This window comes from Austrofundulus limnaeus, unplaced genomic scaffold (genome assembly GCF_001266775.1).
Source record: "Austrofundulus limnaeus strain Quisiro unplaced genomic scaffold, Austrofundulus_limnaeus-1.0 Scaffold245, whole genome shotgun sequence".
NCBI lineage: Eukaryota > Metazoa > Chordata > Actinopteri > Cyprinodontiformes > Rivulidae > Austrofundulus > Austrofundulus limnaeus.
Window position 1 is genome coordinate 628831 of NW_013952647.1, and position 5573 is coordinate 634403.

At 41.1% G+C, this 5573-nt stretch overlaps 1 protein-coding gene across 1 annotated transcript in view; it reads right to left on the reverse strand.

Moving 5' to 3' along the window:
• LOC106525874 (metabotropic glutamate receptor 8) overlaps window positions 1-4688 on the reverse strand; it is a 180298-nt gene extending 175610 nt beyond the window's left edge. Inside the window, exon 1 of the mRNA XM_014020246.1 lies at window positions 4158-4688. The gene's annotated coding sequence lies outside the window, so the exon portion shown is untranslated. The remainder of the gene's footprint in view (window positions 1-4157) is intronic.
• Between the last annotated feature and the right edge of the window lie 885 nt (window positions 4689-5573).

Genomic DNA, 5573 nt, shown 5'->3' on the forward strand with positions numbered 1-5573 from the left:
ATATATATATATATCATTAGTACTAATTTTGCAAATAGTGGAAGAAAAATTGTCAACAAGCTCCACTAGAGAGAAAAGTCCTGTAGAGATTAGTGCGGAAGGTAGAACAAGAGAAGTGTCGATATCTCAGACAACACAGGAGAGAAACCAGGACATCCCTCTCCCCAGTGACACTTTTCAGGTCTTCCTTGGGGACCCCGAGGCGTTCCCAGGCTAAAGAGGATACATAATTCTTTCAGTGAGTTTCTTCCTCAGGGCTTCCTACCAGTGGGACGTGCCCAGAAAACCTCCAAAAGGAGGCATCCAAGATGCATCCTACTCAGATGCCCAAATCACCTCAATTGACTCATTTCGATGCTGAGGAGCAGCTCTACTTCCAGCTCCCTCTAGATGATCAAACTCCTCATCCTATCTTTATAGCTGCAGAATAAGACAAAAAATCTGTGAAAAAAATAAGGCTCCTCTGGCCAATCAGAGGTCAATCATGATTGTGTACGCTCTGCTCACGCTCTTCACCCCATCACAGCACCAACGTCATTCAAGCTCAAAACAGCCAATGTGCTGCAGCTGTGCCGATGGAGGAGAAACAAGCTAACATCACAAGAAAACTGACCTTTTCTGAGAGTTCTGAATGTGCCACGTTCACGACAAGCTCCTCTGGGATGAGCTGTGGAAGGTGGGCTGTATGCACAGCAGAAAGCAAGGAGGAGGGCCCATGGTTTTCTCAGAACTCCTTACTGCAGCTTTAAGGCAAATCACCTGGGACTTTTTTGTTTAACACCACACAGAAAATTTGAAGAAAGGACATTTCTTTGCTTGGATTGGCATCACCCCACTGGACGTTACAAAATATCTGAGCATGTTTTTTCTTCAGCTGCACATGACAGGCCTTACTGACGACCAAAAGTAGAGTCAGTAAATGTGTCAAATATAACCTGTAAAATGAACAAAAAGCTCTACACAAACTGAGACAGAAAAAAGATTGTTTCAGTTTGGTAGTTAAAATTTTTCATCGTGTATGTTTGAACTGAGTTTGAAGAAAAACTTGATAAAAATTCAAACACATTTTCTGGCCGATCTCTGATCACCAATGTTTAAAAGTCTGGCCTGCCGGTTTTGATTTTGGCCGATACCATTTTTTTAAAACTAGCTGACACTTTCAGGTGTTATAAGATCACAATACAACTTCATTGTTCCAGTCTTATTTTATTGAAATTTTTGAACAATACTTTTGAAACAATACAAACTTGTTTTAACTGGACCTTAGGTAGTGCTCACAGCAGAGCATAAGGGGGCAGTGGCTGATGTTCAGACCTTTGTGGAGGTAGAGAAGCGGGTCTTTTCCACCGATCATCTAAGGATCGGCCGATCTCTGATCTCCAAAAATTAAGGAAACTGGTAGGGATGCATGATATATTGGTATTGATATCGGTATCGGCCGATATTGGCAATTTTTTAGAATATCGGTATCAGTCTGATATGTAAAACAGGGATGATATTAACGTGTAATACTTATTTCCCACTTTTTATCTTTGTGTTTCTGTTCTGGGAGGGGAGTTGGTTGGTTGAGCAGCATCTCTTTGATCATAATAGTGATATTGACGCTGCGCATCCAGGAATAACTGAAGTAGAGCCATGTCAGAGGTCTGGTCATTTATTTACTGTATCAAAAAAGACTCAAGTGTGTTTGTGCGTATATGTATAGTATAATTTGTGTGTTTGTGTAATATCGGTAGATATTGGTTATCGGCCATAACAGCAATAATTATATCGGATATCGATATCAGCTGAAATTTTCATATCGGTGCATCCCTAGAAACTGGTGCAGATAAATGGGCTGGTCGATCTATCGGTGCACCTCTAATTGTCAGATTTTGAAAGTTACATTTCTTCTGAAAAAAGAGAGCAAATAATTTACAGGATGGACGGGACATTTTCTAACACATTTGTTGAATCTAAAATGACCAAGAGAACCAGGTGGCCCGACGTACTTTAAAATGAATTACAGAGTCCAAAGAAAGAAACTTTGAAAGCTCTTCTCAAAACCTGTGAACTATTGATCAACTTCTTTGCAATGATCAAAGGAAATCTTTCCTCAGCAGATACATGCAGAATATTTGTTTTCCCTGTTGTAAATGCCAGGGCTTCTCTGTAGAACACAATGTGCCAGCAGTCAATTCCAAGAAGCAAATAAAGTCACTCAGCTCTTTTTGGACACTGCAGGTACGATATTTTCTCCCCACACCATCTCTGTTGTGTCTCTTTTCCCTTTTTTCCCCCTGGATTCACTCTCTCCTCCGGTTACTCCTGTTCTCCCCATGTAACACCCCCTCCTATAAATATATGCATCATATCTTTCTGTCCTATCATAAGCAGAAATCCTCTCTCACACACCCTCCGGTTTTCTGCGCACTCTTAAGCTCCTCACGGAGTATTGCAAACTGTCACCCTACACAGTGAGCGTGGATGCATGCTCATTCTCCACACAATATCTCACTGCGTGTTCACATCCACGAATCAGTTCCCTGACCGTGATCTGAATTATGTAACGAGAGGAGGAAAACAAATAACTTAGCAGCGGTGCCATGTTTCAGTGGGGGTTGATGGGATGCTGTGACACGACCCTAAAGACCCACGTTCCCTGGTACAATGCCTACACTGCAGTTCAGTATATTTTTCATTTGTTTTAAAAGACATTCGAAGGTGAGCCGAGCATCTTTTATGACTTTCATCAATTAACCCTGGGGTTTAGGTACTGGGGAACATAGGGATGACCCTGAAGCCCAGAACAGGAGGTGCAGGAAGCAGACTAGTTTAAATAATTGACAATTAACAGATTAGTTGACTAACAAGTGCTTTCGACTTCAGAAAGTAATCATTTGATATGATTTACTTTTAGAGTTGCCTCGATTCAAAATAGGCACCACAGCTTTTCAACCCTAGCCAATAGAAATGTTTGTAACTCAATCATCTCTACAGAAACTGGGTCTATATTTGGAGTGGTAGTAGCTGTAAGTTATCCCCAACTGAGCGCTACCCGTTGCCCAACATCTTTGCGTAAAATTTTGGCATTAAGAATTAGTATCAAACCCTGTTTGTTAGCAAAATATCACAGAGCAGTGTTTCCCAAAGTTGGGGTCGGGACCCAAAGTGGGGTCTTGAAACATCAAGTTGGGGTCCTGAAAATTTTTTCGGAACTAATTACATTTTTGCCTTAGTTGTTACAAAGGAGTGAGGTTAGTGTATTTAAAATGGATAAATGTTGTATAAATATATTGTTACTATGCCCATGTTTAGTTGACCTGATACAAATGTTTATCATCCAAAAATATCTGGTGTCACAGGTCTCTGCTACTGTTATTTTGTGGGTCAAAAGCTGAAAAGTTTGGGAACCACTGCACTTTGGTTCCCAAAGTTGGGCTTGGGACCCAATTATGGGTCATGAAGCACCTTGGATAATCTCCAGAAATCAATTTAAAGGGTAATAAAATAATTGTTGATGTAATATTTTCCCTATAACTATTACAAAAATACAAAATAAATAAAAATAAGTATTTTTATTTGTTACAAGCTGTTTAGCTTGTCAAAAAGCCTGTGTTTTTAGGATTATTAAAGTTCGTATCCTCAGACCAGTAATATTTGGGGTCACAAGTTTTTGCCATGAATATTTTGTGGGTCAGAAGATAAAAAGTTTGGGAACCACTGACATAGAGAGTAATAATCAGATGCACATCTATTACATTTTGGAATCAAGTCATTTCAAGATGGCCGCCAGAGCTAATCAACCTTATAGCTAACAAAAATGCTTCTTTTTTTTTTTTAAATAACAAAAATGCTTCTAACTCAGTCTTTTCCACACAAAAATGTAGCTGAATGTTGTCCACAACAGAAGGTTAATATAAATACTGTATATATATTATGTTAGTTTTTTGTTTGTTTGTTTATTATTATTATTTCTATAAATATATTTTTGGACACATGTTCTTTGGCACCTGCTGCACCCCAACTTCCCTCATGGATCACAGACATGGGATGATTTATTTTTTTTTTTTAAGTGGAGAATGAAGCTGTCAGATGATGCACAGTAAGAACTGAACAAGTAAAGGTTTATAAACAATAAAATAACTCTCAGACACACTGTCAACATGTTCAGTCACCTTTAGCTCCCGCCGCGGGAGCAGGTGTTTCCAGATGTTTGCAGCCTGCAGCTGTTCTTCACCTCAGCGGAACACATTCCTCTGAACGCCCTCGGCGGGACTCCGAACACACATTTATTCAACATCTTATTTAAGCCGAACTGGACCTGGACTCCTGGTTCCGCTGTCACAGCTGATTCTTTAGAAAACAGCAGGTTGGTTGCTGCGGTTGCGAGTTCGACTCCCGGTGCTTCCTCCGGTCCCGCAGGTCACAGTGCAGGGTCCGTGGAGTCCATGTGAGTGAAGAGCGCGCGTGTTCCTCTCTCACTTTCCTGGCGGCTCTTCAGATCGCGTGACGTCTCCAGGCTCGGTTCGGTCGTCCTGCGTCACGTCCACACCGGGGAGCTCCCGGGTCCACCGCACCGACCGGCAGAGTTCAGGCTGAGCTCAGGTCTCAGCCCCGGTCCCCCGGTCCTGAGTCTGAGCAGAGCGCGCACGAGCCGGGTCCAGATGGAGAGGACACCGCGCTGCTGGACAAACTCTTTAAAAGCGCAGGAGAGCGCGCCGAGCGCCGCGTGCCGCCACACACGGAGCTGTGAGCTTCATGTGGCGCCGCGCGAGCTGCTGAGGTGGAGGCAGGCCGCCACCTGGTGGACAATCACCTGAACTACCCGTTCTGATGAAGACTTCATCACCTGCTTCCTGCCTGCAGCCTGTCACCTTTCATTCACTAACTCAGAGGTGTCAAGTTACTAAGTACAAATACTTTGTTACTTTGCTTAAGTAGTAATTCTGGTTGTTTATACTTTAGTGGAGTAATTATTTTTCAGCCTACCTTTTACTTCTTACATTTTAATTCAATTATCTGTACTTTCTACTCCTTACTTTTTAAAAACGCAAAACTTATTTGATTTCTTTTTAACTTTGACTTGTTTTTATTCCATCTTTTCATTGTTCAGAAAAAAATTATTAAATATAAATCTATCCAGACACATGGAGCCCATGGATAGAGTGAATTTGATTGTGGTTGTTGAGAAGTGTAAATATATACCATTCTGACTTCCTATTGGATTGAACTCACTCCATCACACCTGTGTGACACAAATCACATCACATTCCAGCAGGACAGACTGTGGCACAGTGATTCCCAGGGTTACACGAGCATATTACGGTGGTATGTGGTAAAATTTCCCAGGTGCTCAAAAATAAAAGAGTAAAAACAGCAATGTGGAAATTATGGTTTTGACACAAAATGGATTCCAGTATAAAAAGCAGAATCTCACAGAAATTGCTCTTTTGGGTGAGTTTGTGATGTATTTTTGACATTGCTGTTTTCTGCACCTGCCATTAATTCCAGGCTTACTTATTTAATTACTTATTCACTTTCAAGGCAACATTTTAATCTTTATCTTTAATCTTTCTTTGAAAAGAATAAAA